Here is a 12,558-nt window from a genome sequence, read left to right on the forward strand (position 1 = left end):
GCAATTAATTATATAGTTTAACCAATATTTACCATGTTTGTAACTCTTTTCTATTTGTTATACTTGTTCTTTGATTTTTCTGTTTCTTAATATTCCCCATTTTTTCTAACTTTTGAGGTTTCAAACGAGCATTTTATATTAGTCAATTTTCTCTAGTCCATTAGTATATCAAATATTTATACCTATTTTAAATTACTGGTCATCCTGGAGTTTGTAATATACACTAATAAATAACCTAAGTCCACTTTCAAATAACAATATACAGCTTCAGTGACAGGGTAAGTAGTTTTTCAAAGAGAATTTGTAATTCCATCCTCCCTCCCATTATAACATCACTGTCATTCAATCTAGTTTTCTTCACGTTAAAAACACTCAAATATTGATAATATTATTATTTCAGATAAACAGGTTATCTATTAGATCAATTAAGAATAAGAAAAATTAAATGTTTTCTTTTACTTTCATCTCTGACACTCTTTCTTTATGTAGATCTAAATTTTTGATCCATATAATTTTAATTTACCCTGAAAAACTTTTAATACTTCTTGCAAGCCAGGCCTGCTGACAACAATCTCCCTAGTTTTTTTGGTCTGAAAACATTTTTATTTCCCCTTAACTTCTAAAATATAATTTCACTGGATAGGGAATTCTAGGTTTCCTTTTGTTATTTTTTTTTCTTTCAATGCTTTACATATTTTACTCAACTTTCTTTTTGTTTGTATGTTTTGTGATAAAGAATCAGATATAAATCTTATTCTTGTTCCTCCCAGACAAGATGTCTATTCAACTCAGGATTCTTTTGAGATTTTCTTTGATCTACAGTTTGAATAGATATGCCAAATGAGAGATACTTTTGGTAGTTACTCTGCTCAATATTTTCTGAAGCTATAGATGTCAGAGACTTCAGTTTCCTCTAGTGTTCCTGTCCCATCCTCTGTTGCTATGTTTGAATTTTCCTAAGAATTCCTTCTTAAATAAAGATTATGTCTTGCAGATCTTTTGGTTGTGATTCTCTGTTATACTCCAGCCCTGTTGAAATGAATGATGGTAGGGTGCGCAGAGGGAAACTGTTCTATAACCTTACGATCACTTCTGTCTTTTGGTGGGCCTGGGTCCCCAGACTGTGACTTTCACAAGTATCTTTCAGCTTTTTTCCCCTTATTCTTACATAAAATAGGAAAGGAAGGTTGCGGGGGGGGTATGAAACTACATAATTGCTCCTTCCCCTGTTAAAACTTTCTAGTAACATAGTTTCCCTTGCAGTGGTAGTCTTTGTTGTGGATAATACTCCAGGAATATTTTATTTTCCTTTTCCTCTGCCCAAAACATGAGGGCATTTTTATTGGATCATCAACATGAGAAACTGGTAGGATTCCTGGAGGTAACATCTACAAAAACTTGGACTATGGCCCCAGGAGTTTCTCTTTCTCAAGCTAATTCACACTTAGTCTCAGGTGTTTGTTGAAATGCCTGTATGTGTTCCTCCCAGTTTAAGACTTCAGAAGCTTCTGTTCCAGGTAAATTGATAGACTGCTAATAACTATATTTGCTTGCCTCCTCAAAGTACTGATTATAATTTTTCCACTGACTTCCAATCTCTGATGAGTCTAACAAAAGTCACTGCTTTTCACATTGCTGTTATTTTTCTTTTTTTTTTTTTTTTAAGTCTGGAAAGGATTTATTAGGAAGCTTATTAGTCACAGTGAATAAAAAGCCATGAACAGAAGAACTGAGATCTCCAAATTCTGCCATTGGGCTTACAACACTAGTTAGAAGCTGATAAACAATAAGGATGTCCCAAAGAGAAGCATATCAAAGTCCCAATCCTACCCCGACCAGGATACCCACAAACACAGGAACAATGCTCTCCTCAGACTGCTTACCTGGGCAACAGGGAAAAAAGACCCTCTCAAGCTATTGAGCAACACCAGGAGATTCCTGCTCTTCAGGCTATAACATGGGACACTGGTGCATGACAGACAACTCGATAAGAACGTTGAAAGATGACAGGGAGAAGGAGCAAGCGGGGACAAGTATTTCTAGCTGGAGACCCTCCTGATGGTTAACACAAACACAATGCTGAGGCTTCAGAAAGTTTACTGCAGCCCAGGTATAGTTTCCATTTTAAAAAACAAGTCACACAATAATCCTGCCACAAAGCAACAAGACACCGGGAATCCCATGGCCACATAAACCGGGAAGGCAGGCATTATCCACGGCTGCCAGATACCGACCAGCCCAAGACCCAATTTCTGTAGGGCCCCAGAGAACCACGATGGTCCCTTGGCACCCACACAACCCTTCTGGGGGGTGTGGTATCTTCCATAGGCCAGGTTTCTGCAGCAAGCCCCAAAGACAAAGCTTGAAAGAGGCTGTGGCAGCCAGCTCTCTTTGGAGCCCCATCTCTCTTTGTCTTTCCCAGCAGGATGTCATACTTCTTCACCAACACAACGCCTCTGTGGGAGTCTTGGCCAGCCCTTAGGAAATAAAGTGTGTCTATGGGGTAACCTGATGGTCTCTGTGGTCGGTTGGGTTGGCTGATGCTTCATAATTGCAGATGGTCACCTCATGTCGGCGAAGCTCAGTCCATTCTCCTCTCAGGCCAATATAAAAGACCTTTGTGGTATCAGCTCCAGAGTTTTTTGAAATATGAATTGAGAGATGATAGACATTTGAAAAATGAGAAATTTTTGTGGCATACTCTAATTCTCCTGTAAGATCCCGGTTCAGACTAAAGGTCTGATCTGGCTCCCTGTCTGTATCATCAAAGGATATCTGTGGGATGTTCTTCTACAGTCTCATTTCAGAGGGGTGTGAGTCATCATCTTCTCCCATTATAATGATGCCTTTTAGCTTGACATTGCCTGTAAATGAAATATTAAACAGAAGCTCTTCATCTGCATCACTTGCAACAAATTTGGAGCGGTCCGTCCGCTCCTCCCACTGCTTGAAGACGCCGCGGCCGCTGCCCTCGCGGCTTCGTTGAGGCACTGCAGCCGCTCCAGGTCAATACACAGGTACAGGCCACAGGCCAGGCCGCGCTGCTCGGCGGCAGCGGCAGCCGCCCCCGCCCCCGCCGTGGCTGTGGCCCTGCGACAAGGCGACGCCACTGCCTGCACGTCCCCGTGGCTCTGCCACCGCCGCCGCTCCCCGCGACTCAGTTATTTTTCTATAATAATGGCATGATAAGTTCCAAGTATTATACAGGTTGAAGCTAAAATTGGAAGTCCTACAATCACATTTTAAAATAAAGAGAGTATTTTACAAGTTGTAAAGACAAAAGTTGTAATTTATTCTGCATAATACATATCTAAAGACACTAATAATGGATAAGAATTATCAAGCAATAATCACAAATTTATAAATCAATTATTTGATGAAAGTTAGTTCCTCTAAATTAACTACTTGTTCATTTTTTTCTGTACTTTTCACACAGTTTTCAGCATGAATATGGATTATCTTGTCAAATGATTCAAATGGAAAAAGCACTGTAAAAGGCAGCTTTGTAAAGAGTAATTTCAAATATGCAAGGTAGATAATTGCTTAGGAGTAATCGAGGTTTGCTTTTTCCATATACATGATGTTATTACTTTATTTCTTAATTAATTGTGGTGCTTTTGAAATAGGGTTGAATTTTCAAGCATCAGAACTGATATTCCTGATTATATTCAGAATACAAAGACACAGTTTTCCAGCAGTGTAAACAATGTTCTCTTCTACTTTATTCAACTTGAAACTTCTGGGATACCTCTAAGGGTGTTACTGGCATGTGAAAATACTGAGTCTAGTCATCTGCTAGATTTAATAAGTCATTTGAGTTCTTTCTTTGAAACAGGTGCTTGCTTTCTGCAGTTTTAAAAATGGTGTCTACAACAGTCAAATTGAGAATAAAGTTAATTGGGAAGTGTAACAGTGAGGACTTGACATGTATTGAAGAATGGTATAAAATAGTGGTAAGATTCCAATGAAAATAACATGACCATTAACGTGAAGAATTTATTCAAAGTTCTTTCATCATAACTTTTCATCAGAGATAAAGTCATCTTTTTACTAGTGAAAGTCATGACTTATTTATCAGTACAATTTCACTTATGAATGTAAGCTTTTCAAATTACTTTACGTTTTAATAAATGTTGATACATAAAATTCAGGGTATGGATTCTCAAGGGTTCTAAATGTCATCATTCTTAAAAACCAACCCTTTAAATTATTTTCTCTACATAATCTATTATACCCATGGGATTCTGCCCTGCTAATTTCCATAGTATTCTATAACTTCCACATCATTGCAAACATATAGGACCTAAACCAGGGTCTCTGAGAGCTGGAAAGTAATGCATCATTTTAATGAGTGCATTTCCTATAAAATAAATGTTTCAGCTCATGTTAATTTTAGATCATATTAATTCTAGACTAACAGAAAAACCTGTCCCATTAGAGTTCTATCATTGTTTGAGGAAAGAAAAATAATATAATGAAATGTGTTCAGTACACGGTCTCTATTCTTAACCACTTGAAAATTAAATCTAAATTCATATAAATTTGGTTTATTCCTATAGCATAAACATCCATGCTTCAGAACTCCATGAACTCTTGGAAAGCATTTTCTGCCTCCTGCTGGTTTTAGAAACATTTTCCCAGCAAAAAGTTCTAGAGACGCTTGAAAATGTGGTAGTCACTTGGCCGAGAGGTCAGGTGAATATGGCAGATAAGGCAAATCTTCGTAGCCAAATTCATTTAACTTCTGAAGCACTGGTTGTGGGACGTGTGGTCGGGCATTGTCATGGAAAAGAATTGGGTCCATTCTGTTGACCAATGCCAGCTGCAGGTGTTGCAGTTTTCAGTGCATCTCATTGACTTGCTGAGTATACTTCTCAGATATAATGGTTTTGCTGGGATTCAGAAAGCTGTAGTGGATCAGATCGGCAGCAGACCAACAAATAGTGACCATGACCTTTTCTTTTCTTGGTGCAAGTTTGGCTTTGGGAAGTGCTTTGAAGCTTCTTCTTCGTCCAGCCACTGAGCTGGTCACTGCCAGTTGTTGTATAAAATCCATTTTTCATCATACATCACAGTCTGATTGAGAAATGGCTCACTGTTGCGCAGAATAAGAAGAAGATGATACTTCAAAACAATAATTTTTCTGATTTGTGGTCAGCTCATGAGGCACCCACTTATGAGCTTTTTCACCTTCCCAATTTGCTTCAAATGCCTAAAGACCAAAATGCTGGACATTGAGTTCTTTGGCAACTTCTTGTGTAGTTGTAAGAAAATCAGCTTCGATTATCATCTCAGTTGGTTGTTGTCAACTTCCAATGAATAGTCACTGAGCTCCTCAACTTCAAGGCTCTCATCTCCTTTGCAAAACTTCTTGAACCACCACTGCACTGTATATTCATTACCTATTCCTGGACCAAATGAGTCGTTGATGTTGCCAGTTGTGTCTGCTGCTTTAAGACCCATTTTGAACTCGAATAAGAAAACTGCTTGAATTTGCTTTTTGTCTAACATCTAAAATAAATGTCTAACAACTAAATAAATATATTTAGTCTAAAATAAATATAAAATAAACAGCAAGTAATAAGTCATTAGCAAAAAACATAAAGCAAGAAATGCATATTAAAATGATATATAACATAACCATATTTATTTAACAATGTATATACCTTATACATGAATGTATATACTAATACCAAATAGCAAAATTCAAGAGTAGAGTGCAAAACCGCAATTACCTTTGCACCAACTTAAAGAACACTTGCGAAAGTTGCTCAGTTGTGTCCGACTCTTTGCGACCCCGTGGACTATCCAGTTCATGGAATTCTCCAGGCCAGAATACTGGAGTGGGTAGCCTTTCCCATCTCCAGGGGATCTTCCCAACCCAGGGATTGAACCCAGGTTTCCCACATTGCAGGAAGATTCTTTACCAGCTGAGCCCCAAGGGAAGCCATTTGGCATATCTCAATTTTTCTTTTATTTTCTATATATCTCAAGATATTTACACATACACTATTCAATTTTTATGGTAATTTTAAAGCTAAATGAAAATTTTCTTTAAAATTGTGGGATTAAGAAAATTTATAATTGTTATAGTGGCATTTTTCTATTAAATAATCAGAAAAGGAACACATTTTATATGACTACATTATGATAAATACCAGAGATAAAACAATGAATACACTCTGCTCCATGCCCTGATTCTTATATCTTAATAGTGATTTCTGTTATAGGAACCACAGTAGAGATTTTTGACCAGCTCATTTTTCACTGAAATTATGAATACCTCACTTCAAGGAGAATCCTATATGCTTTCTTCTCATGAAATTTCTGACTTAAATACTGGTACTAACAATTATTTTCCTTTCATTCTATCTTTATACCTATCTACATATCATCCATTTTTTAATATTTGCATTTTCCTCTTATCAACAATTATGTATTGATTTGAGGCATGTGCTCTAGCTACTACAAATATAGTGATTGTAACTGATTATGATGTCAAAGAGATTACAGTTTTGATTGAGAGATATAAAGTGTGTAATTTATTCTTTAGAAATATGTTAAAAGCAAGGAGCAGTTTATTTCTATAATTTTGTGCATATCATCTAAACTGACATAAAATAAATGAAAATAAATGAATATGGGTCCCTAAAAATTGAAGAGCATACTTTGAGTAGTGCTATGAAAGGTTTTTTTGAGACATTTAAGTTTAGACACACACAGGAGGTAGACACCTTTTTTTCAACTTTAATACAGATTTTGATATTTCAGTTAATATTTGCTCATTGCATAGAACTATTGTGTCCTTTAATAAACTATGTCTATAAGAAAACCCAACTTATCCTGTGTGTCTCTCTTTTACTCTCACACTACTACCACACTCACAACACTTCTGGCACCAATTGTGTGAGACTGTTTTCCCCACACCAACAAGCAATTATCTGTGACACTGGCTGGATGTCCTACAATTTAACTGAATTCTGACATTATCTACCTGGAGATAATATCAGATCCCAGAAGGTGAGGGTTCAGTCCTACGAGACGGCTCCCCATTTCAGATGCCATCCACAAGTAGTAGGTCCCTAGATTACCCACAACTTCTATCCAATTTGCCTACAAACCTGAAGTTCCCATGATTTTCTCACACTTGAATTTGATTATTTGTTAGAACAGCTCACAGATTCAAGGAAAGACTTATGTTTACTAATTTATCATATAGTTTTATATAGTAAAAATGGATATGATAAATGATATGGAACAGATGAAGAGATACACAGGGGGAGGCCTGGGAGGGTAAGAGTGTAGGAGCTTCTATTCCCATGGATTTGAGGCGCACCACCCTCCTGGTAGGTAAATGTGTTCACCAATCTGGAAGCTCTCCAAATCGTATAATTTGGTGTTTTTTATAGAGGCTTCGTAACATAGGCATGATTGATCATTAACCTTTTGCTAGTTTCTCTCCCCTCTCTAGAGAACTGGGGGTGGAGCTGAACATTCTAAGACTCTAATCACAGTTTAGGCTTCGCTGGTGGCTCAACGGTAAAGAATCTGCTTGCAATGCAGGAGATGCAGGAGACACGGGTTCAGTCCCTGGGTCTGTAAGATGCCCTGGAGGAGGGCATGGCAACCCACTCCAGCATTCTGAGAGAATCCAATGGACAGAGGAGCCTGGCGAGCTACAGCCCCTGGGGCTGCAAAGAGTCGAACATGACTGAGAACGCATGCAAGCATGATTTGCCCTTTCTGGTGACCAGCCCTCATCCAGGAACCCACCGAGGGTCACCTCATGAAAACAAAAGACACAGCTATCACCTAGGAAATTCTAAAAGATACAGGAGCTCAGTGTAAGTAACTTGGGATCAAAAATCAAATATTAGAACAAAAGATTCTCCCAGTGCTTCACCTTAGGAAATTACAAGAGTTTAAAGAGCTCAGTTACAGGAATCAGGTGCAGAGACCAATGAATATATTTTCTATTACTTTACAACATCTAACATCAATTTTACCTGAAAGTAAAAGCCATTATGAAAAAGTAAAAGCCTTTTAGAGATGTGATCATCTATAAATACTCCATTTTAATATTAGCTTAACCTCAGATAGAAGGGAAGAGGAAGAAAAAATAATCGTGTGGTACAATAGAAAAAAGAACAAAACACAGTTCTAAAAAAATGTAATGATGTTATGTGAATGTCATTTTCTCTGTAATGTGATGTTCTCATTTATTGCTGTTTGTGTTTTCTATTTCACGTGGTTTGAGAGAATCAGAAGAGATAATATATTTTAGGTTTAGAAACACTTTTGCTATTTTTGAATTTATCATTTTTCTTTCCCCCTGTACTGTATTGCACTGGCAAAAATCATGAAATAACTTCATTCAAAGTAGAAAAATACACTGAAAATATGGCATCTTGTTGTCATTCTTCATATCCTATTGTCATCTTTAATGACTAAGTGCTGGGGCATATGGGAAAATGCTTCAACCAAAGAATAAAATAAAATAAATCAATAGTAAAATTCTTCCTTTTGGAATTGAGAGGACTCTAAGGATAAATGGGACATAAGAGCTTATCAATTAATTTTATTTTATTTTGTTAGAATGATGTATGTTGAATGAAATGTCACTGTGTAAGAAATGACCATTCTATAAGCAGTACCATTTCCTTCACCTTATATTTTTTAGAAAATAATTGAAGTCATTTTTCTCTGTGACCAATCCTTCTTTCAGAGTGAGGAGTAAAATGTTATTCCATTGTCCACCTTCATGAAAGCAGTTGTCATGCACATTTATAGCAAGTGCCAGAGAGGAAATGAAATATTTCAATATCATGGAGACTTTCATACTCTGAAGACAACCATCAACCATTATATTATGTAAGCAAATCTACTTTCCTTTAAAAATCTATTGGAAATAATGGTATATCCTTCATTTTATCACTATACTGGCATTATAATTGTATTTGCCTTACTTTATGAGATGAATTCTATATCAACATATTTCTAAATTACACAAGAGGTAACATAATACTTGAAGAAAATTCAAATTAATAAATCAGTCCTTATGATGCATAAGGCTAAGTACAAGTTAATGTATAGAAATATGTTTTATATTTGCTATTTGAAAAATGTTTACTAAGTCAAATCACTCTATAAAATATAAAGACATGCAATCTTGAATCAGGATAACCAGAACTTTTTTACATTATGCACAAGTCAAAAGGTATTTTAGAAAACAGCTAAGATCAATTCTTCAGTTTTTTTTCAATTTTATTTAAACACATGAAAAATATTAATTGTACTCACACGATGTTAGAAATATTATCTCCATTTAGTCATAACATCCTTGTAATGTAGACATCAATCCTTTAAGTGTGTAAAAGTGTGTGTGTGTGTGTGTGTGTATCTTGCTCAAAGTCAATGCCTAGCTAGTATTCAAATCCAAACATGATCTGATACACCAGTAACTTTCATTCAAAAACTATTTATGGAATTGATACTATAGAGTTTAGCAGACACATGAAAACAACATGTGAGACCTATGAGATAATAAAGCATGCTGATCTGTGCATAAAGATCTCAGAAGGAGAAGAAACAGTAAGGGGGATCAGAAAGGTATTTAAAGAAATTATGGCTGAAAACTTCTGAAACCTAAAGAAAGAAACAGATATCCAGGTACAGGAAACAATGCGGGTACCAAATAAATGAACCCAAACAGACCTACACCAACATATATTATAATTAAAATGGCAAAAGTGAAAGAGAAAACTCTAAAACACAGCAGAGAAAACAAAAGTTAATTACAAAGGAACATCAAAAGGCTATCAGCTGATTTCTGTGCAGAACACTGAAATTCAGGAAGAATTCAAAAGATATATTCAAAATCCTAACAGGGAAAAACCTACAAGTAGGAGAGTCTATCTAATAAATTATCATAAGGAAAGAGAAAAAAAAATTCTTAGACAAGCAAAAACTAAAAGAATACAGCAATATTAAATCTATTCTAAAGAAGTATATTAAAAAGTATTTTTAAACAGAAAAGAAGCAAGGATCAATGATGTCGTACAGTCACTAAGTTATATCTGATGCTTTACGACCCTACGGACTGCAGTACACTAGGCATCCCTGTCCTTCACTATCTCCTGGAGTTTGCTCAAACTCCTGTCCATTGAATTGGTGATGCCATCCAACCATCTCATCCTCTGTCATTTGCTTCTCTTTTTGCCATCAATCTTTTTCCAGCATCAGGGTCTTTTCCAATGAGTTGGCTCTCCTCATCAGATGGCCAAAGTATTGGAGCTTTAGCAGCAGCAGTCCTTTCAATGAATATTCAGGGTTGATTCCTTCAGGATTGACTGGTTTGATCTCCTTGCTGTCCAAGAGACTCTCAAGAGCCTTCTCCAGCACCACAGTTCAAAAGTATTAATTTTAGGTGCTCAGCCTTCTTCATTGTCCAACTCTTACACCTGTATAAGAAAAAACCATAGCACTGACTAGATGGAACTTCGTCAGCAAAGTGGTCTCTGCTTTTTAAGGCACAGTCTAGGTTTGTCATAGCTTTTCTTCCAAGGAGAACTCTTTTTTAATTTATTCATTTTTAATTGAAGGATAATTGCTTAACAGTATTGTGTTGATTTCTGCCAAACATTAACATGAATCAGTCGTAAGTATCCAAGCATCTTTTAATTTCATGGCTGCAATCACAATCCATGATATTTTGGAGCGCAAGAAAATTAAGTCTATCACTGTTTTCATTTTTTTTCCTCCATCTATTTGCCATCAAGTGATGGGATTGGATACTTTGCTCTTAGTTTTTTTTTAATGTTAAGTTTTAAGCCAGTTTTTTTGGTCTCCTCTTTCACCTTTATCAAGAGGCTCTTTAGTTCCTCTTCACCAAAAAAAGGATGTCCTTTTTTATCACAGGGGACTGGAATGCAAAAGTAGGAAGGCAAGAGATACCTGTAGTAACAGGCAAGTTTGGCCTTGGAGCACAAAATGAAGCAGGGCAAAAGATAAAAGAGTTTTTCCAAGAGAACTGGACTGGTCAAAGAAAACATTCTTTCCCAACAACACAAGGATCTATAATAAAGGAAAAATCACAATAGAAAAAGCAAATATATAAAAGGACCATAGATCACTTAAATAAGCCAGTGTTGTTGTTCAGTTGCTAAGTCATGCTGAACTCTGAGACTTTGTGGACTTGGCATGCTAGATTCTTCTGTCCTCCGCTATCTCCTGAAGTTTGCTCCAATTCACGTCCATTGAGTTGGTAATGCTATCTAATGATCTAATGCTTTGCTGCCCTCTTCTTTTGCTTCAATCCTTCCCAGCATCAGGGTCTTTTCCAGCGAGTTGGCTCTTTGCATCAGGTGGCTAAGTATTGGAACTTCAGCTTCAGCATCAGTCCTTCCAGTGAATATTCAGAGTTGATTTCCTTTAGGATGGACTGGTTTGATTCCTTGCTGTCCAAGGGACTCTCAAGAGTCTTCTCCAGCACCACAATTTGAAAGCATCAGTTCTTTGGCACTGTCTTCCTTATGGTACAACTCTCACATCTATGCATGACTACTGGGAAAATCATAGCTTTGACTCTAAGGACCTTTGTTGACAAAATGATGTCTCTGCTTTTTAATGTGCTGTGTAGGTTTGTCATAGCTTTCCTTTCAAGGAGAAAGTGGCTTTTAATTTCATGGTTGCAGTGACCATCCACAGTGATTTTGGAGCCCAAGAAAATAAAGTCTGTTGCTGTTTCCACTTTTTCCCCTTCTATTTGTCATGAAGTGACTGGATTGGATGCCATGATCTTAGTTTTTTCAATGCTGAATTTCATGTCAGCTTTTTCACTTTCCTCTTTCACCTTATCAAGAGGCTCTTTAGTTCCTCTTTGCTTTCTGCCATAAAAGTGATATCATCTCCATATCTGAGGTTGTTGATATTTCTCCCAGCAATCTTGATTCCTGCTTGTGATTCATGCAGCCTGGTATTTCTCATGAAGCACTCTGAATATAAGTTAAATAAACAGAGTGACTAAACATGGCCTTGTAGTTCTCCTTTCCCGATTTTGCATAAGTCCGCTCTTCCATGTCCAGTCTAACTGTCGCTTCTCGACCCACACACAGGTTTCTCAGGAGGCAGTTAAGGTAGTCTGGTATTCCTGTCTTCCTGTCTCTTTAATAATTTTCCACAGCTTTTTCTTTTCCTTCTTTTTTATGTGATCCATACAGTTGAAGGCTTCAGAGCAGTCAATGAAGCAGATATTTTTCTGGGACTTCCTTGCTTTCTCCACGATCCAACGAATTTTGACATCTTGATCTCTGGTTCCGCTGGCTTTTCTAACCCCAGTGTGTGTGTCTATATGTTCTCAGTTCACATACTGCTGCAGCCTAGCTTGAAGGATTTTGAGCATAACCTTGCTAGCATGTGAAATGAGTACAATTCTACAGTGGTTGGAATGTTCTTTGGCATTGCCCTTTTGGGGATTGGAATGAAAACTGACCTTTTCAGTCCTGTGGCCACAGCTGAGTTTTCCAAATTTGCTGACATATTGAGTGCAGCACTTAAATA

The 12,558-nt window shown here is 36.9% G+C and overlaps 1 long non-coding RNA gene and 1 pseudogene across 2 annotated transcripts in view; one reads left to right on the forward strand and one right to left on the reverse strand.

Annotated features, from left to right (window-relative positions):
- The window catches only part of LOC145529032 (uncharacterized), a 130,273-nt gene extending 120,324 nt beyond the window's left edge, over window positions 1-9,949 (forward strand). For both annotated transcript variants that reach the window (XR_014070856.1, XR_014070857.1), the window contains one exon: window positions 8,726-9,949. This is a non-coding gene — a long non-coding RNA (uncharacterized LOC145529032). The remainder of the gene's footprint in view (window positions 1-8,725) is intronic.
- On the reverse strand, window positions 2,479-4,804 carry LOC145530055 (PITH domain-containing protein 1 pseudogene; annotated as a pseudogene).
- Window positions 9,950-12,558: the final 2,609 nt, after the last annotated feature.

The sequence above is a fragment of the Giraffa tippelskirchi genome, chromosome 12 (genome assembly GCF_054371585.1).
Source record: "Giraffa tippelskirchi isolate mGirTip1 chromosome 12, T2T-mGirTip1v1.2.pri, whole genome shotgun sequence".
In the NCBI taxonomy this organism is placed as follows: Eukaryota; Metazoa; Chordata; class Mammalia; order Artiodactyla; family Giraffidae; genus Giraffa; species Giraffa tippelskirchi.